This window comes from Rattus rattus, chromosome 3, assembly GCF_011064425.1.
Source record: "Rattus rattus isolate New Zealand chromosome 3, Rrattus_CSIRO_v1, whole genome shotgun sequence".
Lineage (NCBI taxonomy): Eukaryota > Metazoa > Chordata > Mammalia > Rodentia > Muridae > Rattus > Rattus rattus.
In genome coordinates this window covers 93,697,694-93,723,186 of record NC_046156.1, presented here as the reverse complement: position 1 = coordinate 93,723,186, position 25,493 = coordinate 93,697,694, and positions in this window count along the sequence as shown.

Genomic DNA, 25,493 nt, shown 5'->3' with positions numbered 1-25,493 from the left:
TCTAAATTGATCCTTTAGCATATACTTCTTTCCTTCTCTCCTTCCTCCTTTCCTCCTTCCCTCCCCTCCCTATTAAAATCTTTCTTGGCAGAATCTCACTAAGTTGCCCAGGCAGGCTTTGGACACACACTCCTCCTGCCTTGTCCGCTGTGAGCACTTGGGTTATTGCCAGTAGGCTTAGATGTTTCTTAACACCTAAAGCACTACAGATGCCCAGTGGCTTTTACTGAGCCTCATTTCCACTAAAAGGCTTGCTCATAGTAAGGATTAGAACTCCCTCTTCTATGGACCTTTGTATATACAATGATGCTTTATACAAGTTAATACTCAACATTAGTTGAAGGAATGAATGACTACAATGTTAATTGAAAACGCCAGTGTTACCAGAAAAATAAGACCATTCCAATGCTTAGATCAACTTCATTCAAAAATTGCTATAAATGAAAGCCATAAGCAGCTTTCCTTAATCTGGAGTTGTAAAAACATGGGGCTTAGAATGTCAGTGTCACTATAGAGTCAATAGAATTTACATTTTCTTTAGAGCTGTCAAAAAAATGATTAAAATAGTTAAAGAATGTTGGGAAGGGTGAATAGAATGTTTAATAGACACATTCCCTGATCTACAATGTAGGTGTGTATTACTCTAGATAGTGTCATTCCAAAAAAGAAGTATGTAAAATTAAGTCATATTTAAAATGTGCTATCTAATAGACCCACCTTTGAGTCATTTGAACACAGTTTTGTAATACACTGTTTTGTAATATCTACCAGCTAACACTTGAAAGCAGTGATGTGATCTATCGGAATTTTCTATGCAACTAATGCAGTATGTATGGTGACAACGGTTTTCAAAGTGAGGTCCCTGAACTAGGGACACTGTGTAGACTCTCACACACTGCCTCAGTTATCCTTAGTCAAGAACATTGAAGTTGGTGCTCAGTAATCTATGTCCTCTGGTCTCAGTCCTGGTCAAGCTTGAGAGCCATTGCTCGATGGGATGGAAGAGGGGAAATTTATCAATGCTGATGTCTCTATAAGAAAAGCAAAGGCAAGTGCAAAAGGATTAAGTGAAAGGATTAAAGTAATGAAAAAGTGGTGTGCATCACGAAATAGTTATGTACAGAGTGCAACGGGCACAAAGAGATCCCTGTGAAGATGTCTCCAATCTCCCTTCTGTACAGTGAGACATTCTGGGCCTTGAACACATAAGATACAGGCTTCAAACTGAAGCGCACAAGCACATAGGTTTCCTTACTTTTCGTAGGAGATCGCAGAGTTCACTGGTCTACAATATTCGGGAGGTATCTGAACCGCTCTGCCAGCTTATTAAAATACATACTGTTGGGCGAGCAGGATGAATCAGCATGCCTGCTGTACAAGCACGGTCACGTCCGTGCAATCCTCAGAACTTACCTGGAGGTGAAAGGAGAGAAGTGACTCCAGAGTTGCAGTCTTCTCTTCTGCTGTGGCCCACGTGCTCCTACACACATAACGTGCACACATATATCCTACCAAGGAGCTTCGTTTGCAGACTCCGGGAAGCCTTGTTCCCAACAGATTTCTCAGGTGATACTGCCACTTGTCCAAAGCCTCAGGTACAACACCTTCAAGTCAAAGATGCTAAGGCTTAAGGCCAAAAATTTGATATGCCTGATAAAGTCAAGTGATGCTGAGCTGGAAATAAAACTAGATTCCCAGACAGAACCTGTGGACAGAACCTCTACAGGGTGCCCTTGTGACTCCTGGAGAAGAGGATGTCTGCTGGATGATACAGTGATTCTAATATCCACACAGGAAAGGAACTGATAACTTAAGGGCATTTCATTTGGCTGCTGTTTAGATTGTGTTTTTGTTTGTTAAAAATTATTCTTTTCTATTTATTGATGTTGCATGTATGGGAGACCTGCACATGCAGAATTCAGAGACACGTTTAGCAGCCAGTTATTTCCTTCCACCAAGTAGGTCCCCCAAATTCACAGTAGGCACCTTCACATACTGCTCCACCTCACTGATGCTGGATTTTAATTTGTTATTCTAAAATTAATAACCCTTTTATTGGAGTCTGCAATCTACAATCCAACTGTGATTCTCCAAGCATCCTATGTTGTGTATGAAGATTGATTTGTATATAAAACTAACATATTCAACACAGCATTATTGTTGAAGGGCAATTTTAAATCTTCCTAATGTTATCTTAGGGATATATATATCTTAATTATACATCCTCAACTATATAGCTCCCCTTTGTAGTGTTAGGTGGTTGTAACACTAATAAATGATGTATCATCATTTATTAAGCAAGGAATTAAAATATATGGATGAAGGCAATTAATAGAGATTATGCTCTATGAACTATTTGCTGATAATTTCATTTCTGTTTCAGAAATATGTGCTTTATCCCTAAATCTGTGATTAATTTCTCTAATTCTATAAATTAGAGAAAATATATTAATCCCTTTTTGAATGGTGATAAAGATAGATTCCTGCCAAATTTAATTAATCCATTTGCATTCTTGAATGAGTGCATGAAAACTCAGACCCTTCAGCACAAATCATGTAATTGCATTTTAAATGATAATGTGGAAAAATTGGACATGGGTAAGAATAATATATTCTGAAGTGTATCATGAGTCCCTTTGTAATTTCAAAATGCATTTTTAATTGCTTTCATTGTGAATTACGTCTTGTCAGGAAATTCTTTTGAATTGCTGAAGGTTAGCACTGAGCAAGGAACAGAATGTGGAAGAGCAGTGGCTGTCGCCAGCTTTTAGCCTCAATGAGTACCTACGGGCTAAGGGGCTAGCGTGGGATGGCGGCATCTTTTTATACATGTCTGTACCATACACGTATTACCATAGAACCACTGTTATCAAATAGAACACGGGGCAATGTCTCTTCTCTCTTGTAGGTAACTTCTCCATTCTCTTATTTTTTGTCAGCTAGGGTATAGGAGGTACCCAGACTCCAACGCATTAAATCTTGGGCACTTTAACTTGTCACACCAACATCTAGTCTTCCAAATTAAAGAACAGCTGTTCAGTTCCCTTGGGTAGGATTTATGAGCCCCATTTCTCACTTCCTGCGGAGCTGTTTGAACTATTTCTGATCCTCTAGATCTTCAAGCAATCATCCATTCTTTAAAAAAAAAAAAATAGACAAAACCTAAGAATGGCTTTTGTGAGTGACTCGGATGACCATTTACTGCTTGCAGGCTGAGAACAACTGGTTCATTTCGTTGCCAAATACGGCAATTTAGAATTGCATGAAAAAGGTGACTTTGTGTACCTATATTGTGTTGCTAGAAGTAGGGAAAACTCTGCTTACTGAGAAAAGACGCCAGATGACTGCAGGTCTGTTCTGAAAGAGTTTTTCTGTCTTCAATAATCCCACTTTAGTAGAAAGCTACTTTCTAACACATTTAGCTCCGTTTCCTGAGATTGGCTCCAAAGAAAAAAAGTGATGGTGGAGGCAAAAGGAAAAAGATCATTTAAGGATTAAAATGGATCTCTAATAGAACTTTTACCTCCTATTGACTTGTGCGTGTGGGCTTAAGGAGAAGACGGGGGCGGGGGGTTTAAAGGGGCTCTTGGCTCAGATTGCTTAGCCAGAGACTATTAAAGTAACTTTGCCTTGCAATCGGCTTAATTTCATTATTAAACTTATTAAGAATCTGGCACATCTTATATTAGCCTTATCAAGTTATAGTTACCATTGAGTATGTGTGCAAATCAAGCATGCATGTCACAGATTCTAATTGAGCAGAATTTAGAATCTGTGACTCTTAACAAAGCTCCATGGCGATACTAAGGGACCTTGCCGGTGATGAGCCTTGCAGCAAATGCTGCAGTTGTACGTAGGACAGCCTGTGAGTGAGTTTACACGGAAACACCCTGTTCCTCTGCTATTTGCTCTGACTCACACTCAGACAACGTTTTCAAATTAAATGGTTGCTATAGAATTCAAGGCTCTGATTATTGAGGGAAAGTTAAATATAGGGTAAAACTCAAATTGCTTTTATGGTAGAGGATGGGGCTTTGATTTTTTTTTAAAAAAAATGAATCTATTTATCCTGTACCTGTGTGTGCATGCTATAGATTTTGGTTGAACTAAGGCTTGGTGACAAATGCCTTTACCTGCTGAACAATTTCCATAACCTGAAATGTTCTTCTCCTCTCTCCTCTCCAATTCTTGCCTGCCTCTCCTCTCCTCCTCCCTCCTCTCCCCTCCTCCTCCATCTCCTCTCCCCCTCCCCCCTCCTCCCCCCTCTTTCTTTTCAGAAAGTACTAAAGTTACACACTTGGCATCACCTTTAGAGTCAAAAGTTTGAAAATGTGTCTAATTCCTAATGTTTCATTTTGACTACCCTGAATTGCTTAGTTTTCATTTAAAAATGAATGTCAGGCTTCAAATTTTGGTGTCACTCAAAATCAAGTACCAATTTTATGAATACCAATAAGTGACTTTTCAGGCCAAATTTAATTTTAGAATGTTATTTTTCAAGAATCTAGATAACAGCTAGATATACCATGGTTCAGCACTAGTTGAATTGTTCAATATGATTTTTCTGTTAATGAAAATGAGTGTGGTTAAATGAGCCCTTAAAATTAGGAGAATCACTGAAAAGACGGCATATTCCATATGTACATTATAATTAAATTGTGTAACAAAATCCTCACTGATAGCATTAACCTCTACCATGCCTATATTATAATGACAGTGTCAATGAACAATTTAAGCCAGAGCTGAGGTAGTTTTCACTATTAACTAAAACTTGAAGTTTAAAGAATAAATTTTTAGTATTTCATAACAAAGATCAAGAACATTATTATTTATCTTTACTTTTCAGTTTTACATTTCATTTTATAATTTCAGTTGACATAATAATCACACCTGTTTGGGGATTGCAATGCAATTTCTTGATATTTACTTACAATGGGCAATAATCAAAACTGTTTGGAATTCTAATCAAGGAGATTCTATTAACAGTAACTAATCTCATTATAATCTTTCATGGGCTGAACAATACAATGCTTATTACCTTCATTGAGAAATGTTTGCTTTGATTTACTGCTACAAAACTAAATTTAATTGACGTAGTGCAAGTTTTAGAGTTAATATGAAGGTGTTAATGTAGATTTTGAGTGTTTCTTTATTTATAGTTCCTTTACTTGAACATTTATGATTGAATGAAATTTCTTACCTAAATGTTTTAAATATGTAATTTTGATTTGGTGTTCTGTCACCTATAACCCTCAAGATGGTTTTCAATGGTGGCAAAGTTGTTTTGTAAGTCATTGAAATTCTGAGTATTCTGGGAAGCCCTTTGTCAGGTTTTGTTTTTTGTTTTTTTTTTTTTTTTTGATTGATTATCAGATCCTTTATCTGTAAGCCATGAGGATCAATTTTAATAGTTACTACGTGTTAGCTATCATACCCATGTACACACATGCACACACACACACACACACACACACACACACACACACACACACACACACTCCAGCATAATACTATATGGACTTAATAGTCATTCTTTTTTAAGCCAGAGAATCTAAGTAATTTATGAAGCCAAAAGAGAATAACCACTGAGCTAGCTTTTAATGTCTGCTTTCTTCACTGATTGTGGTTTTTTCATTCTCACAGACCTCTCATATTGCTGCTTGCTGCTTCTAAAAAGCCAATTAATTTAAATATTTGTCTGCAGCAGATATGACAGTGATTAATGTTGTTATAGTTGCAAAAGTGAATCAGTTATGGTCCATTCTAATGCTGGCCATTTGGAATGTTATGACTGTTGTGTTTTTATTATGCTCATTCTGTTGCTTATTCTGGTAATTAAAGGCAACTAAACTCCCTTTTGAAAACTGTTAAATGACCATCAGAATAATTGTTTTAAGATGCTAATCCAAGTTTGTAGCCCATTAAAGGCATGCAAAACAGTTGTCTCTGCGTCTCTACCCTGGATATGGCTACTGGCATTTCTTCATGACTTTATTACCTACTTTTTATTATGAGAATAAACATTGAGTGCACTAATAATTCAAGCATTAATTTAATATTTGAGGTATAACTTCTCAAATAAAATTGTATTAACCTTTTCATGGTTGTTTATTCTAATAGTTCCTCTTCAGTTCTTCCTAGGCAGACAACACTTTGGTGTGTTTATTTCTATACAAAACAGGAGAGGGTTACAGGGGATAAAATGTAATACAGACCATGACTGGGAAAGATACTGCATTCCTTTTCTCTTGGCATAACCATTCCCTTCATTCCAATTAAAAGCCATTTCTATCTTGACTCAAACTCTGTCAGTAAATAAAACTTCTATATAAAACCCTGCCATTATTTTTCCCAACAGCTAGAAAAATAATGGATTCATTGACCTACTCATAAATTACAAACAAACTCTGTTGTAATCCTACCTTGGTTTTCAAAACAGGTAACTTGCTCACTCAGGCAGTAATTTCTCCAGGATTTCTGCAGGTAAGTTTTCCCATATTCTTACATGATCCTCCTTCATAGAGGCACAGTTAAAGATGGCATTGCATCAGAAATGATATCTGCTTTTGTAGCTGCAAAACAATTGCCTCTCTTCCTGGTTCTGCAAAGGAAGCAAAGTGGAACTGTAGCTTTTTACTTATTTATTCATTTTCTGCTGTACATCAAATTGCGTTTGTTTTCCTCACATACCTTCTAGTTTGGTATGGCTTCACTCATTACTCTGCCACTTCCTTGGCTAGCATCACAATCCTCTCTGAAAGAAAATAATATCAGCCTCGCGTTCACCTGTGCAATATGCTCTTACCTTCCTGGCTCAAAGTGGCTTCACGGATGGATGGATTTTTTAGCAGGGATTTTTCTTTTCACAACCTTTCCCCTCTACAATTAATGAAGTGGAGCCACTGTTAGCTATTAGCTATTGTTTGAGCACAATGGCGTTGTCAATGTATAAATGTTGCAAGCAAACCTTTTTTAAGAGTAACATTTTAGACACCGAGCATTCATTAGTAAGTAGATGCAAAACACCAAAGTCTTATTTCTAAGTAAGATTATGAAGAGGACTGAGTCTTTTATATTATATTATTTTATTTTATTTTATTTTATTTTCATCTGCTCGTCTGTTAAGTCAAAAGTGTAATTCTTTCTAATTAGAGCATGACATCAGTCAGTTATAGTTGAGGCTCAAAAGTAGCAGAGCAGCCTATCAAATATTAATTTTCAAAACACAATCCAGCCAAAGCATTTTAGTTTTTTAAATAATTGGTGTCAGGGTCATGTCATTGTTAAAGAGTGCCTTGAAAATGGGAAGCATTGCCTGAAATGAGATTGCGGGAAGACTGTTGTGCGATTATATTGTCCGAAATGACAATAACAATTGCTTAATGAATTTTCTTGACTCTTTTCCAGAAAAAGAGTTTTCAGTAACTCTAAAATATCTTATGATTGTGTGTGTGTGTGTGTGTGTGTGTGTGTGTGTGCGTGCGTGCACGTGTTTAAAAAAAAAAAAAACAAAAAAACCCCAATGATCCCATTCTTGAGGCTGAATATATATTGCAATTTTTTCCCTAAAAGCATCTGGCATGGGATTCTACCCTGAAAGCAATCAAACACACAGGATCAGTATGTCCCAAGCACCATTTATCAATAGTATTTACAATATGAATGCACGAGAGATGGTTACTTCATTCCTTACAGAGCTGCATGCACAAAGCTAGCCATTTAATTATGCTATTCTGACTCCCATGAATTTACATTCTGGTAGACTTCTTGAATGTCTTCAGGACTGTATGCATGCCTGTAATGCGTGCATAGGACCATGTGTTCAGCACGAGCATTATGGCCTGAGTGTCTGCAGGGAAAAGCTCACTGCTGCCCCTGCAGCACTTAGCACCAGTCTGCGAAGTGCTGATTAACTTGGAATGCCAACAGGAAATGGGCTATGTGTTACAAGAGAAAATAAGTACGTCTCGATCTTTTCATTACTTACACCAAAAGCAGACTTGAACCATCATCCCTGACTGGCTTTAGATGAATAAAGAAGGAAACTTAAATGAAAATAAAAACTAGCAGAGTACAGTGGCCCATGTGATTAATGCCAGTAGTTGGGAGTTGGAAACAGAAGAATAGATTCCCAAGGCCAGCCTCTCTTGCTAATGTAGAAAGCTTGAGGCCAGGCATACATGATACCCAGTCCCCCCAAATCAATTAACATTAGAATGGTAAAAGCTACAATGTGTGTAGATACTAATCTTTGTGTGCATGATACATATGCCTATATGTGATGTGTGCTTATAAATTCATGTGTGCCAGTGCTGGTGCATGCTTGTGCCTGCCACAGTGTACATGTGGAGGGTAAAAGACAAGTCACTTCCTGACTTCCATCTTGTTTACAGTAGGATCTCTCTGTTGTTTACCTCTGAGCACTTGAAGCTAGCTAGCCTTCAACCACCCCATGATTCTGCCGCTTGCCTTCCATCTTGTCACAGGTTTACTGTGATTACAGATATGTACTACTACAATGCCGTTTTATGTGGGTTCCATGGATTTAAACTTAGGCACATTTACACATTGGGAGCACATGCTTTACTACTGAGCAATCCTAGAATTTGCACACATGTTTCTGAAAGGAGAAGCCAGCAAAATTCTAGAAGGTTAGAGGTGACTTTTTATTATCTATTAATAGACTTCGTTATTTAGTTGAGGCAGAGTGCTGCTATATATCCAGACTGGTCTTGAGCTTGCTGACCTCCTGCCTCAGCCTCCTGAGTCTAGGGAAGATAAGTATAAACTACAGTTCCGGCTTCATGATGTTTTATAGAAGTGCTGTGAGCAATTGATAAAAAATAGAGGCAATCTTAATTCTTAATTTTGAATTCTCACCCTGCATATTTATTTTAAAATCTGGAAAGAATTAAATTGCAGGTATAGAAAACATGATCCAGGGGTTGGGGATTTAGCTCAGTGGTAGAGCGCTTGCCTAGCAAGCGCAAGGCCCTGGGTTCGGTCTCCAGCTCCGGGAAAAAAAAAAAGAAAACATGATCCAGTGAAATGACAATGACATGAGCCTCTTAATTGTGATTATCAGAGTATATGTTCACATACAAGTACTCTTGCAAAGTACAGTATCTCATTTAGACTTTAGAAGATTCAGAAGGAGCTTGTGGTCGCATGGTGTTATCATTACCCTCCTTTTAAAAGAAATACAACAAAATGCCTCACTAACATATAGAATTGACAGGGTTAAGTTGAGCTGTTTTACTATGTGTTGGCTTCTCTTCTTCCTACTCTTTCTTAAGTGCTCAGATAGGTTCAGTAAGCATCGAGGACAGGGACAATGACAGTGGAGAGGTATCAAATCTGGAAAGCACATACCAACGCCAACAATTGATAGGCAGCTTTTTAGAAAAGCAGCATACATTATTTAATTACCGAAGATGATTTATTCATAAGCATTAAGACTATGAAATAAATTCAATTTATGAAGATTGGCTTTTTACCCTTTGCTTGTGTTATGCAGTAAGATATAAGGTTAAATGGCTTATCCTCCATGATTTGACCTTTCTCTTTATTTTCATTATCTTAGGGATTTGATTTCATTAAAGACGCATTAAACAAGACATTTTATAGTGAATAACTCAGGTCTGGCACTTTGGGATTTGTCTCTAGATTTTGCTGCCAACCAATTAAACAATACATCCCTAACTTCTATAGTATTAATTTTTTGTGTGAAGTCATGAAGCTTTGCTTTATACAAAGTTGCTTGTGCTCTAAAATTTTCAGTGAATAAAGTTTATCATGTGAATCTTATATTAATAAAAAAAATCTCCAAACTCAAGACTATGTACAAGTCTTTGCTGAAGGGAAAACAAAATAGCTAAGAGCGAGATGTGGTGCATCTTCAACAATTTTACATTCAGACACTTGCTTGAGCATCATTCCTAAACAAATTTATTTAATCCTGAATAAACCCATTTTCTCTATACATGTTCCTGTTGTCTTCTAATTTTTATTATTAAATGCATATGTCTGGGCAGAAGCAAGGACTCAGCTCTGTAGCCCTTAGTGTCTATTGACAGCTTGTGATGGTTCTCTTCAGGTCTGGACTAATAGAGACAGAGTCAAGGATTCATTGTGTGCAAGCTTGCAGCTGGTTATAGCAACAGAAGCATGATTCCTTGCAAAGCGATAATGTTAATGTTAGAAACGTACTGAAAAAAGTCTGAAACAAGCCTAGGTTTTAAAAGTGAATTATTGCCCTTTCCACTGCCATGGTCATCCATCGAATTTTCAAGTTTTATTAGCTTCAGATCATTCCATTCCAAAGTTAGCTTTAAATCTTATTTCAGTTATTTATCAAAGATGTTTTTGTTAGTTAGTCGGCTCTTCACTAACAGAATGCCAACTAACACCATTTTTAAAGAGAAAGAAAAATACTGTCTTCTATAAAAAGAATTATAGAAAATCCATGTATCTATGATGTTTTAACAGGTCTCTTGTTAAGCTGCCCAAGCTGACCCAAGTCTCTTTCTCCTCCCAGAGAACTGGCGTTCTCTACCCACACATCAGCACGTGACACCACTTTCTATCATTAAAGCTAAGCCACTTTCTGGTTTTGTTATATTTAATTTAAGGGAGATTGTTAATGTGTATTCATATCTACATCAAAAATTGTATGTTCTAGAACATTTATTTATCAAAAATTTCCACAGCTTTAAACAAAATTGTTTAGAAATAAATGGTAATGTGGCTTCTTTTAAACACTCAGTGTACTCAATTTCAAATTCCTGTATTAATGTTGGAACTCTGACACTCAGCACACAGCTCTGTTTAGAGGTAGAATCTTTATAAAATAAATTAGAGTGAAGTTATTAAGATGGGCGCTAGTCTAATTTGGTATCCTTCTACAAAGCCAAACTTGGGACACAGACACTCAGAGCAAAAATCTCATAAAGTTACAAAGACCTGACAATCTGCAGGTTGAGAGAGATCCCAGAGAGACTAACCTCACTATTACCTTGAGTTTAGATATCTATGTTGCAAAGCTAGCATACAAATGTATTTTTAGTCTTTAACAACCCAGCCTTGATGGTTGTTATGGTAGCCCACATAGACTGATACAGGGCTGATTAGGACCAAAGGGGAAGTAATTCATAATTAGGAAGCAAATTCCAAAAATCCCTTCTTTGTTGCTTTTACTATAAAATGATTTTATGTGACTGACAATTCAAAAAATGAAAAGGTTTTCAGAGTCAGATTTATGTAAGAGGCCGAGAACAGAAATATGAACTTGCTGGAAATTCATTACATAACTCAACCAAAGCACAGGGGCACCTTGGAAGCTGAGGTAGATGGAATGTTAAAAAGATCCCTCACCATCACGTTCCAGGAGCAGATGTGTTCCCAATAATTTACATTTCATACATTCCTCATCCTCACAATAGCTCTATGAGGTCTAGGAATATACTATCCATTTGATCAGTGAGACAAGAGAAGCCAAAGAGAGCCTTAAAAGAGGAAGTCAGACGTAAAAGCACACATCCAAGCCTACTCTGTAGAGCTGGAGACACAGTTTGTGAGTTAGGTAACGAGCTGTTGAAGGTGTAGGAGAGTAGGCTGCCTCCAACCTTCTCTATATGAGCACTAAAACCTTGGACTGCATGAGAAAATATTGGTGCTAAGTTTTGTATTGCCCTCTTTCATTTTGAGTTCATCTATTAAAATGAATGTGCTGTCTAATCACAACATGTTGCATTCTTATGAGACATAGGTTAATTTTCTTAGACGACATTTGCAAGAAGAGCTCTTAGGAAGAGGGTTTTTTCCTCATGTTTTCTTTCTTTTTTGGGTGGGGGGGAGGCAGGTGATGGTTATGTTTAATAGTTGATTGTAGTGGTAATATCAGGGTCATATGTATATGAGCAAACACATTAAACATATGCATCAAACAGGTACATATTTTGAATACAAAAATATATTAAATCATGCAAAGATGAACATACATGTGAACAATACAATAGAGTGTTTAAATGGAGTTGGAGAGTTGGTCCAGGAGTTAAAAAGCACTTGCTACTCTTTAGTATTCCTTTAATTGAAGAGATTTTTATCTCATATAATATATCGCAGTTATGGTTTTCCCTCCTGCTACTACTCCCAGTTCCTCTCCACCTTGCTTCCTATCCACCTGTCTAAGTCTCTCACTAGAAAGCAAACAGGCTTCTAGGGGAATATAATGTAATATAATATAATATAATATAATATAATATAATATAAAAGATAAAACAAAAACTAACACTTTGGAATAGGACAAAACAAACAAGAGAAAGAGCCCAAGAGAAATACTAATAGACTCAGAGACCCACTCATTCCCACACTTAAAAACCCCATGAAACTACTAAACTATAAACCATAATACATATACAAAGGGCCTTTGGGTAAAAAGAGAGAGACTATAAAAACAGAATAAAATGAAAATGAAAAGTCAAAGAAAGGAATATCCCTGAGAAGCAAACTCCAAAGATACCACAGTTTGTTTTCAGTTTGCTGTCTACTGATGGGCTGATGATCATGCTTTCTGCCCACCCTGATGAGTGCGTAGCTTTTCTTTTCTTTTCTTTTCTTTTCTTTTCTTTTCTTTCTTTCTTTTTTTTTTTTTTTAGCAGTGAGAGTCCCCTGCAGAAAAAAAAAAGATTTCCATTTGCAAGTGGTTATCAATTCGATATGACTTCTAGTTTAGAGATAGGGCTATGTATCTACTTTTCCTTTCAGGTCTAGGACCCTATCAGGTGCATATTCCTATGGGCCCTGTTTCTATGAGTTCACACTGCATCCATCCTGTTGATTTAGGGGGCTTTGCTTCCTTAGGTTTCTCACTCTCTGCTAATGTCTGGCTGAGTATTTGTAGCTGCTACCATCTTCTGCAGGAAGAAGCTTCCCTGATGCTGGCTGCTCTGACCAAGGCACTAATCTCCTTCCCTGGCCAGAAACTCCATGGTTGTTTGTTTGTTTGGTTGGTTGGTTGGTTTTGGGTGTGCTGACAAACTGAGGTCCTTTGGCAAGAGAGACATGACAACACAGTGGGTGAAGAAGGTTCATACCTAGGACAATGTACAATACTTTTGAGATCATGAGTTGGTATAATTTTAATATAGCATGAAAATGACTGGGACTGTGTTTTCTATGAATAAATATATAAGAAAATAAACTTGTATGTACCTATATTCTTTTAAAAAATGAGAATCATAGTAGTTCATCCTTTAACCCCTGGAGTTTGCGTATTATTCATTAGGTGTGATAGTACTCCACAGCTGAAACCACACAGAAATGAGGCTGGTGCTAATCTTCCACAAAGCCACATCGGGGCTGGAGATAAGTTTCAGTGGTAGAGCATCTAACACACCCAGGGCTCTGGTTTTAATTCGCCATCACTGAAAAGCAATGGTCTCCTGCAATCTTAGTAGCTCTGTATTGTTCAGTGTGGGGTGAACTGTGGGAGAGGAGCTTCCTGGGTGCTGAGGACACTCTCTCTCGTTCAGCTGCACCCCAGCTTTAAACCCAAACTTTTTAAAATTATATTTTTAACTACAGTTTGAACACAGACAAACGCCTTACTACATTTGCATTTCTGATTTCATTTCTCCCAAATCATTAAGTACTAACATAGACAATGTTTCAATATTGGATATCATATTTATGGATGATCACCAGAACTTTATAGTTCTCCTCTGGACACAGTGTTGTAGAGTGAATTTTCCTCGATTAATTAAATCATTAATTCATTTTTGAGATAGTCTTTCAGTATGTTGTTGCCCAGCCTTGAACTTCAGGCCTCAAAATAAATCTCCTGCCTTAGCTTTGTGAAGAAGTGGTAATACAGTTATACACAACCAGCTAGCCAGTCTATTCCTAAAGTAAGCGCTAAATTTATGAATGATTTGGTATACCAGTTGTTCTTCTAAAGACTTTATTTGAAAAGTGGTACCGATTTACAAATCAGGAAACTGAGTCAAGTGGACTTGAATGTCTTGCCTGTGAACACCCAGCTGGTGTTTTGACAGTGGACTATGGAGCCCTTCTCACCTGAGCATAAAGCCTTTCTCCAAATGCCTCCTTGTTTGCCTAAAAAGAGGCTGCAGAAAATAGAAGGCTAAATTTAGACTTTTGAGTTTTCTTCCTAGAGATCAATTACTGTGCTCAAAACCACGATTTTAAGTTCTCTTTATTTCCCCTAAGACGGGAAGTTCAAAATTTCCTCAGGTATTCCTTTTATGAAGCAGACACTGAACTGGATGCTGTTTCTGTTGAATCTCTGACCCCGGCACCATCTTAGCTGTGCTGAGAAATCACTCGGTGTTAACGCATTGAAGGCTGAAGCACTCTACATCACTTTGACAGAGTTCTGAAGGCTGTGAGGTCAAGGGTCCCCTGTACTTCAGTCACTGTAGGAGAGCTGACTTCTAAGAATTAAGAGAAGAAGGTTCAGGCAATCCGCATGCTAGTGTTCTGAAACACACAATTAGGAAAGAATGGAAATGCCTAAAAACCATGAAACTGTCCATCTAATGACAAGTCTCATACAATTTATTCTCAGAATACTTTATTTTTTAAGTTTAGGAATTGAAGGGATTTTTTTTTTTATTAACTTGAGTATTTCTTATATACATTTTAGTGTTATTCCTTTCCGGTTTCTGGGCAAACATCCCCTCCCCCTCCCTTCCTTATGGGTGTTCCCCTCCCCACCCTCCCCCATTGCCGCCCTCCCCCAACAGTCTAGTTCACTGGGGGTTCAGTCTTAGCAGGACCCAGGGCTTCCCCTTCCACTGGTGCTCTTACTAGGATATTCATTGCTACCTATGAGGTCAGAGTCCAGGGTCAGTCCATGTATAGTCTTTAGGTAGTGGCTTAGTCCTGGAAGCTCTGGTTGCTTGGCATTGTTGTACATATGGGGTCTCGAGCCCCTTCAAGCTCTTGAAGGATTTTTTAATCTATTAGTATTTACCAATCTAGAAAGCAGGAAACTTTTTTGAATATTTAATTCTTTTAAAAGTAAACCTAATAAATGTTTTAAAATACACACCAACAAAACAAACAAACAAGTAAATTTAGCAGAGTATGGAATCATAGCCCTTAAATGTTTCAATGTTAGCACTCAGGAGGCAGAGGCAGCCAGGTCTACATAGCGAATTCCAGGTAAGCCAGGGTTATTAGGGAGAGCCTGTCTCAACACTAAAACAAAATAAAAACCAAAAAGAAGCAAGCAAGCAAGCAAACAAACAAAAGAACAAAAAACAATCCACAACAAAAATCTGTTAGCTTGATATCATAGGACTGTAATCCCAGTTTTAGAAGCTGAGGCAGGAGGACCACAAATTCACAGCCACCAAGGACACACAGTAAGTGCAAGACAAGCCTAAGCAAGTTAGTGGGAACATGCCTCAAAGTAAAAACCATATAATAAATCAAAGGTAGGATTGGGTGGGAACACAGCTTAAATGGTAGAACACTTGCCTAATATATTCCAGACTTGGGCTTCAATCAGTAAGAAATGAGGAACTAATATAGTTCTTAAAGCTGTATGATCGCTCTTACTCTCGCTCACTTGCTCTTACCCTCTTCCCCTTTGTTCCTTCTCTTCCTGTTCCCCTCTCCCTTTCTCTCCACATGCTCATGGCTGGCCTCTACTCCTTTCCTCTTCTACTCTTTTTCTTCTCTCTCTCTCATTCCTCTCCCTTGTCTTGTTCTTTCATTAAACTTCTCTACACGGAACTGTGAAAACAGAACAGAATGAAACAAAACAAAAATAAAATAAAATAAAACCAATTATATGATCAGTTAGAATGAGAAGTTTCTTTGGTTGATTAAATTTGCTCCTTGACAGTTTGACCCATGTATACAGAATAGTTGTTTATTCTCATTATATATATATATATATATATATATATATATATATATGTGTGTGTGTGTGTGTGTGTGTGTGTGTGTGTGTGTGTGTGTGTGATAATATATATGATATTAAGAAATTAGTATATTTAGATTTTCCTGTTTTTGTATTCAGTCAGTTGTGATGTCTTGATTAAATTATAAAGAGAAAGTCTAGCCTTGACCAGATATGGAATTAACTTTTCTAAAAGATAATTAAGGCTCCTCTTGTTTGATATTACACTTAAATTTGTCAAGTCATTATGGGAAGTTTTGACGAGTTCCACCATAGTCACCACAAGGTCCTGAGGAAATGGAGGACCTCTCTTGGGGTTCTTAGTTCCATTAATGAAATAATTTAAGAATGGATTCAGAAGGAAGCCCTAAAACAATGTTATTTGAGTTTAAAAGAAACAGTCCATAATGGGCATGGTTCCTGAAGGAGGAAGATGAAGGAGAATTTGGAAAAAGCCATGCTGTCTGAAATAAACTAGTTGAAGTTCGGCCACATGGGGAGCAGGAAGTTATCTGCAAGTAGGTGGACTCGCAGAGAAATGGTGGAAACCTTGAGTCAGAAAAAGCAGACATGGACTCTGGTCACCACTCAAAAGAAAGAGACCAAAAAGAAAAGCAAGGGAACTGTATCTTTCTTTCTGCAGCCTGACTCAGGCAGACTTAGCAGAATCTCTTGGTTCTGAAGGATCGAGGCGGTGAGAAATCTGGGAAGGAAAAGTACATTATTTCAATAAAGAGATAATGACTTCTTTCATTCCTTTATCATGGCCTAAAGTGGAGAACTGCCTTTCTGTGGGATGGTCCCTTGGCCAGAAGTTTGGTGGACCCAACTGGATTAACTCATCCTAAGGAAAGGATAGTGGTGTGTTTTCACTGATACAGGTTCCATTCCATTGACCATAGCTTTCCTTGGATGCTTTTAATTCTGCGCTAACAAAGTGGTCATTTCTTATGTTGGTTGAAATGTGGGTCTGAAGTCAGATCAGTGACTGTCCATTTCTGCTGTACTAAATTTACTGATTGTCTGGCAATTTAAAGTAATCATTACTCTTACATGATCCTCTGACATTTCAGATTGGTCAAGTGGAAAATTTGCATGATTAACATGCCATGCATATATATATATATATATATATATATATTGAATTTGTTACTATGCATACCAATTTCTTCAGAAAAGCCTTTAAGAATCTGACAAGCTTACGGTAGAAGTTGTTACAGGTTTTCCAAATTCTAATGCTTGCCTTGAAAGCTGAGCCTTGTCACTGTTGCTTAGACAGCTAGTTATTCCGCTGATGTGACACTTTGCCCATCTTTGCTTCCACTGTTTTGAAAAACCATAAGAACCACTGATCAGGAGGTTTATTGCGTATAAAATACCCATGTTGGACACTCAACAGGATTTGGGTTAAATACACATCACAATACTGCTCTCATCTCTGTCTTTCACTCTCTGCACAGGAGATCATTATTTCTACTTAGAGCTGGGTGGTGCCATGCCTGATAGCCCGGCTGCTCAGTAAGTGGTCACAAATGAATTAAATGAATTTTGCGTTTAAGATAAGCTTGGACAACTTAGTAAGAGCAAGAAGAATTGGGGGGGAGGAGGAGGAGGAGGAGGAGGAGGAGGAGGAGGAGGGAGAGTAAGAAGGAAGAGGAGGAGGAGAAAGAATAGGAACAGGAAGAGAAAAAAGACAGCATATGGAGCTGTAGAGTTTTCGCATTTTTCTAGCATGAGGAAGGCCTTGGATTCAACTTCCACAGATGACAAAAAAAAAAAAAAAGTGGAAAAGTTACTTTAAGTAAACAAGTGTGCTTTGACACTGTGACATGAAGAGGGGATAGCATGACCGTAGGATGTGGGACTACTTTTTCATCATTCCATGACTCAGTTTCCCAGTAACCTGTTTTAGTTTGCTTCCATTTTCCTGGGAATCAAACCTAGGATCTTGCTAAGGCTCCATGCTAAAGAAGGCAGTTAAACTAGTGATTGATATTGAGGAAACTCTTGATAATACAAAGGGAAACATTTTGTTTATTTAACTGTGGTTGTGGCATAGGAGTCACTGGCACTCAGAATCATGGATATTCAATGTTTTCCTGACAGTAACTCTTATTTTAGTAAAAATAATAACTCCTTTGAGAAACACTTATTTAATCTGTCTTTCTGAAGTCAGGTGACTGATGTGTTCCTCTAGAAACACAATGTATCAAAGGAATATAAAGGCTGATTGATTCCAAGGTGAAGGACTGCTGAGGACATTCTGCTTGAAACATCCCCTTCCCCCACACCATACCAGGCCTCCACCAAACATATCCCTTCCTCTTTATCTTTTTATAAAACACAACACTGCTGAACGCCCTGTGGGTACCCGTAAAGAGCACTGAGCTCTCTGGCCTTATAAGGCTAACTGCTAAGTGTGAAAGGAAGAAAGATTGAGATTATGTGTCACAGGACCAAGGTTCAAAGTTTTCTTACTTCCCAACTTTGGTTAGGATGCTTATAGAAGAGTTTTAGTTTTAAACTTTATATTTATATCATGGAACTATGCATATGCATACAAATGTACACATATAACATCACATATATGTGCATATGTATATATATCTTGAGACGTCCCACCTGTATTTCCTTTGAAAGAATACAGAATGAAGAAAAGTTCGAAGACACATAACATTCATATTTTAACTTACAGAGGAGGCGAGGAAAGGCAGAACCACTGTTTTCAGAATGCTGAGTGAAACTGTCCACATTATTTTCCAATAGGAATTTACATTCCAAAGAGGGAATAGTTATTTGCCAAAATCACAGAGCAGTCAAATGAAACCAATTCTATTGAAGGGAAACAAGGAGTTAGATGGCCATGGCTGGATTAAGGATCTGGAATTTATTTACATTTTAAAATTTGTATCACAAAATACTTCCTAGATTTGGCAAACCTTTATCAGTATAACTCAGTGTTTTGTTTTAAGTTGTCAAAAAAATCAGCTTATAGAATTTCAGTACCTTACAATAGTAAATATAATCAAAGCATGAAGTCTTCAGGGTGTTTTGATGCCATTTTGTTCTACAGAGCATTCAATTTCTCATGGTTTACTTCTTCATTTGTGAGCTACTTGGAAGCTTTGGTCCTTGCATCCTTTCTTTTACAATGTTTCAGTGGCTTCCAGACTCCCAAGGCATCATCTACAAATGGACAGACAACTGCTCATCGATTCATCTTTGTTTTGGTGAAATAGGAGATCGGAGGAAAGAGTTTCAGAGAAACTCTGACCTGGTAAGTCACAGTCCACTCACATGCTACCTCCTGTCACATCCCTTCCATATCTGCTTTCTCAGCTGCAGCAAACCTACAGATGGATTTATCTCGGAAATCAGAACAAATGTATTAAAAGCTCCAGTCTGCCTCTATTACCTGGGTGACTTGGGTGAATTTCTATTGCTCTTTGGTGTTGAAAGTATAAGTCTGAATTCCAGAACATCCCAGGTTCTTCTGAATCAGGACAAAGGATTGTACTAGGAACACATGGTTATAAATAGAAGCAGAGACAGTTCCTTAAGGGTGAGAAGGAACTGGATCAGTGAGCAGAAAAAAGGCATGAATTCAAAAGCAGTTGGCCATGAGGCGCATGACCCTTACCCTTATAAGTAATTTTGAAAGACTTGCTTCCCCCACACTTAAGCATCCTGGGCTTCTCATCATCATCCTGGTTGGGATGCACACAGTCCAGTCAGAGAAAGGTTTCCTGTTCCTTTCTTTTTGCTTTGTCCCATTTTCTAATTAGTTTTTTTCAAATGTTAGTTTTCATGTTTTTCTTTATATTCCTATTCTCCCTCCGCACTGGAAAATAAAAGAGGCATACATAATTACATAATGCAGTTATTTGAAGATTAATTTACATTCTGCTAGTAAATTATAATGCTTAATGCCTATTAGACTTGATCATAAATTTAAATGACTCCCTTTATGTTGTGTAACCTTTCCTGGAGAGATGAAGGAAATCCTCTGTTCACCCCAGGTAGAGACGGCACAGCAGATAAAGAAGGGTCTAACATAATTCAGCTTGGTGGACCAATGAATTTATTGGTTATAGGTGGGAGCATGGGTGACTCACAGGCAGCTATCTCTCCACTTCTAGAGGAACATGAGTAGCTCAGGACACCCTGCATCACTAGAGTCCTCTGAATACACTATGGGAAGTCACAGACCCAAAAGTCCCACAGCAACTTAACCTTCCAGCTATTATAAAGTCTAGCACATTCCAGACTACCTGTAGGTGGAACAGGGTGGTGTGCTAACTTGAATCTCAAGGGCTGGGTTGTGATGCCCTCAGCCCAACTTCCAGGAAAGGATTCAAATGGTCTCATTATCATTGCCATAGACTGATCTTACTTTTTGGTGATGTTGGGTTAGGGTCTGCTTAGATTAAGGAATTTTGCTGGTCATGTCAAACCTGGAGGAAATAGTTATACTATAGATTAATTCTTCCTTTACACAGATTTGATGAATCTAATAATTATAGTTATTGTGTTAATCGGCTTTGTGTTACTATAACACATGTTTGAGATAAGGCAACAAGAAAAGAAATATTTGGGTTTATCCTCTGGGAAGTTATATCTTGATGACCTTATTATTTTTCAAGCTTGTCAGGAAGCAGCAGGTCCCAAAGGGAGTGCTTGATGGAGCGAAGCCACGACTCTCAACAGTGAAGCTACTCTACTCTTCTTGTGTGCAGGAAGCAAGAAAAAGAAGAACTAGGTCCTTCTGCCTGCACACCTCCCCTGACTGCAGACCTCTTAATAGGTGCCAGTTATTAAAAGTTCCATCACCACCCAACAGGTGGCCTAGGGACCAAACCTTTGACTCTTAGGCCTCCTAGGGGGATAATTGTCCAAATAATAGCAGATCTGTATGAGTTATATTACTCTGCTTTACCCTAGATTTAATTCACGGTTCAGTTTCATTTAAGGTCTTAATTTTAGAAGCTAATCTTTAAATTCTCTGTATACCCTTTTAAACAAAAGTGGACCCTGATGTGACATTTAGCATCAATCTAACTGACTACCTTTAGGACAAATATTTGAAAGCTAGCTTTATTAATTTCTTCATTCAAAATCAAGTTTTAGTATTCATATTCCAAAACAAAGTTTAATAAAAGAGTTCAGAAAGAAATTTGGGGTAGTATTAAAGCACAAAAAATTCCTAAGAGTTCCTTTTTAAATAGTTGTAAAATTTTTGAGTTTTATTTATGTGTTTATTAGTACCTTATTTACAATTTAATCAAGAAATACCAACAGGAGTTGGCACATTTTTATTTTTATGAATCATTGAGTTGAGCCAATTTGTCTTGAACTTTGGCTTTCATTTTCAAGTTCTCCTAAACTTGTCCTGTAGTCTGGATCTTCTTCATGAAGAGGAAGTGGAGGACAAGCCTTCACTTGCTTGGCTGCAAGCTTTCAACACCAATTACTTTCTACACAATGGTGTCAACTTTCCATGCACTTGCTTGCAAATGTGAAGATTGATGGGGCCATGATCATTTAGTCTGAACTTACTGACTTCAGACACCTCACTTCAAAGGTGACTAAGACTGTGCCAACTATCCCAGTGATGTGTGAAAACTGCTCGCTAAACTCTGACCACTAAAAGGTTAAACTTTGAAAGTATATTATGTGAAACTTCCCAAGGCAAAGAAAGCATGAGCCTTGAGTCTAGTCATAAATCCACATTTGTAGCCATTCTTTTAAATAGAATATTGTTTCAACATTACAGTGTTATGAGACAAAAATGACTTGATTTGCTGTTTTTAGAAAATGTTGAAATATTTGCCTGTAAAATTCTAAATTTGCTTTTCACATGGTAATATATTTTGGCTAAATTTGTGTGTGTGTGTGTGTGTGTGTGTGTGTGTGTGTGTGTGTGTATCCAAAGAAAAGGTAGATGCTAGGATGCTGAATTGGTCATTACTGCCCTAAATTTGTGAGTATAAATTGGCATGGGGATTCTATATGAATTTTAGAATGATTGACAGCCTAGCCTATGTAAGGAAACAACAGGCATGCAGTTTTATGCACAAGGCATAGCATAAATTTTCATTTTTTCTTGATGTCGATACCAATTATCTTCATAATTTAGTGCACTTTTCACTCATATGAAGCAGGCAATGAATGAGTTACTTTCCCCCTTTCCTTCTCTGCCCTTAAAAATAGTGTTTCCTGAGCCCAAGGTTTAATTGATCACTTTAAAGGCCCAGATTCTCTTGTCATCCCCTAGCACACGAAGCTATGCTGAAAATGAAGCATGCCACAAGTTAATGTTGATCACTACAAAGGGTACTGATCTTTGAAAACCTACTTTAACAATGATTTATAGTTAGTTTCTGTTTATACACAAATTCAAATACAGAATGAGGATTCTGGCCTTTCTTTTCCTCCTATTCACGTGGGGAATTGAGTTGAGTCCACCTCTGTGTGAAAACAGACTTTCCAGTGAAACCTGTGTTGGGTTTTACTCTGTGTTGTCTCTATCAATAATCAATTCAAGGATCTTTCTTGATGAATGAATGTTTCTGCTTTATTCCTGCTTCTTTTGAATATGTTACACATGGATTGTCAAAATTTGAGTATGATAGCATGAATAGCAATGCATCCATAATGAACATAATTTAGTCTTTAGGATATAATATTTGAAGCATAGTAGACATGCATTTTGAACATCAATGATAATGATTAGTAGCTATAAGAAACGTGGGGGATTGACTATAACAGCCTTCATCCTGTCATCATCTGAAGCTTTTCGATGAAGGAATCTTCTTTTTGACTTTATGAAAATGTGTAATGTTTTCATCTTTCATAAAGGAGAAATGGAGGTGAGAAAGTAAGGACTGGGAAATAATGAAGAGAGACAAAGTGGGTAGTAGGATGTAGTTCTTTATTTCATAATATTATGCTATCCAGCTTGACATAGAGTCAGATGCAAGGACAACGAGGAAGACTTGAGCCTCGGTGATGAGGACTGTCCTGTTGCTCCCTTTCTCCAGGAACTTAAGGCAAGGAACATTAGAGGTGTAAACTTTGTCATTCGTGTCATGACTCAAGAGTTATTACTTCATTCAATTCTGTGAGGAATCCTCTGTGTTTCTCAGAGCTGTGTGCTTACCCAAGTATGGAATGATAAACACATTGCAGGAATCCTTGCTATCCTGAGTCACTCCTTGCTTCCCCCCAGGCCTCACCTCCTAGAAACACAGCAGACCATGTGCCAGGATAGAGGCTTAATTTTTTTCAAAATCTAATTTAATAACTTCTTAAACTCTTCAATCTTCCTTCTAGTCTACCACAGGTAGGGGAAATAAAAAGTTAATAGGAAACGGAGGTCACAGACTTGTTTAGAAGTAGTTCTTTGGGACAATTCCAAACTTTGTTGTCAGGATATCAACAATATAGGGCAAAAAATCAAACACAAGTCAATAATGGCAGTCCAGTCCAATCGGTAAACGCAAAACTCAAATCAGTAGCAGCAGCTTGATCCATAAGAAACTCCAAGGCACAAGTCTGCAGAAGCAGCAAGAAGCAGCTGGAATACCATGAGAAGTTCTCCAGCCCATTTCTATTTCTATGAAGTCACAACAAACAAAGACCAGCAAAGACCAGTAAAGGGCTGCAAGGTGAACCAATGCAAGAGTATTGTTTATTGTCTGTTGGGTACTTCTTATACTCTTTGTAAACATCATGCCTTCTCTCAAGTGTCTGCCTCAACAAAACATCCTCTCACGTGCCTGCTTAAGCATCCTCTCATAAAAGAGCTTCCAGAGAAATATCACATGACACAACTGAATCACTAAAGAAACCAGACATTTCCACTTCACCAGAGTTGCAATTTTCCTGCAAGCAGCCAAGTATGGAGGGAGGAGGCAACTGTGCAGTTTCTGCTCTTCTCTGGGCTAATTTTTCCATCTTCTTCTACCTGTGATAGCTATTCACCCATTCTGTGCCCAGTGCCACTGCTTTTCCAAGTAGGTAAATCAGGTAATTCTACCCCTGCCTCCTGGGTGGGGAGATCTGCCTCTCACCTATTCATTGTTGGAATGATATTTCCATCCTTTACAATGGTTTCACCATCATAGACTACAGTCTTTTTTAGAATTAGAGGGGTCTTCTCCTACTGTACTATAATTTCAGCAAGCATGCCACCTCTTTCTAAAAGACAAGGCTAAGTAGTTCTGGCACAGCTGCCTATGTTCCTTCTTTGCTGGTCTCTTCAAGCTCTTTTGGCTTAGCTTCCTTTCTGTCTTTTAACCTGGCCTCCTCTATTATGTTCACACATTCCATTGAAAGAAAGCAGTGGCACTCAGATGCTCTAGTCCAGTCACATGCCTATTCCCCCATCTTGCCTTGCCGTCTCTTTTCATCTCCATTTCTTTCTATTACAAACGTGGCAGCTAAGAAGCCTGGGAAATCGGAAATGAACTAATGAGTCAAATGAAGGCATACAACGGGAAAGTAAAGTGTGAGTCTTGTTTTCCCATCTCATCATGGGATCTCACATTATCTACAACTGCAAATGTTACAGCAAACTCTGATGCAGGGTTTAACACGTGTAAATTAATTGAAGGATTGTCCAGCCTTGGATATTGAATCGGCTCCTGGCTGCAGAAGAGGTATTGCTACAAGCTGATTTTACAATGAAAGGCTGTCATAGGCTTTGATGGTTTAGGCTGGCTTGCTGCTCTTGGACAAAGAAGCCTTGAACCCCAGCCTGCCTCTGCAATAAACTACTCTTTTATCTGTACTCCTTGCTTCCCCAGACCGCTTTTCAAAAAAGGAGTCCACTTTTGAAATAAATGTTACTTAGGTTGGAAATTTACCGTATATGAATAAGTTAGAGAGGGCATGCACATTTGATTAAAGTGAATAATATGCGTTTTTATTGATTAATTTTATGATTTGACAATTTCACATTTGTAAAATTTGACAATTATATGTATATAATATATTCTGACTACTCTGTCCTATGCCTCCTCTTATATTTCATAGGTGCACAGACATGTATTTTCAAACCTGTTTTCTCAAGACATTAAACCAAAGCACTGAGATGCAAGCCTTGCATCTCACTAATAATATTGCTGTCTTGACCTATACCAACTTCAGAAATATGGATCCACAATTACTTAAAAGGAGAAACATTCTACCCCTTGGCTTTCTTCCATTTCTCTATTTGGGTTTTCCATATGGTGACTTTATCATCATTTACTTATTTTTTAACCACTTGGGAGATATTCTCAATGACTGATTAGCCAATACTTTGCTAACAGGTTGATTACATTATTTTTAAATAGAAATAATCCTGTTATATTATTACAATATGTGAACATTATTAAGGAAATATACATCATGATTAACCTATAAAAAAGAGTAACAATCCTGTGTTAATAGACCTGGACTACTTGCAGAAGAATATTTCAAAAGAAGATGTCAAATCAATCCTTTTATTAAATATATTAAATATCACTCTTATCAATATCAATCAATAGCTCTCTCTCTCTCTCTCTCTCTCTCTCTC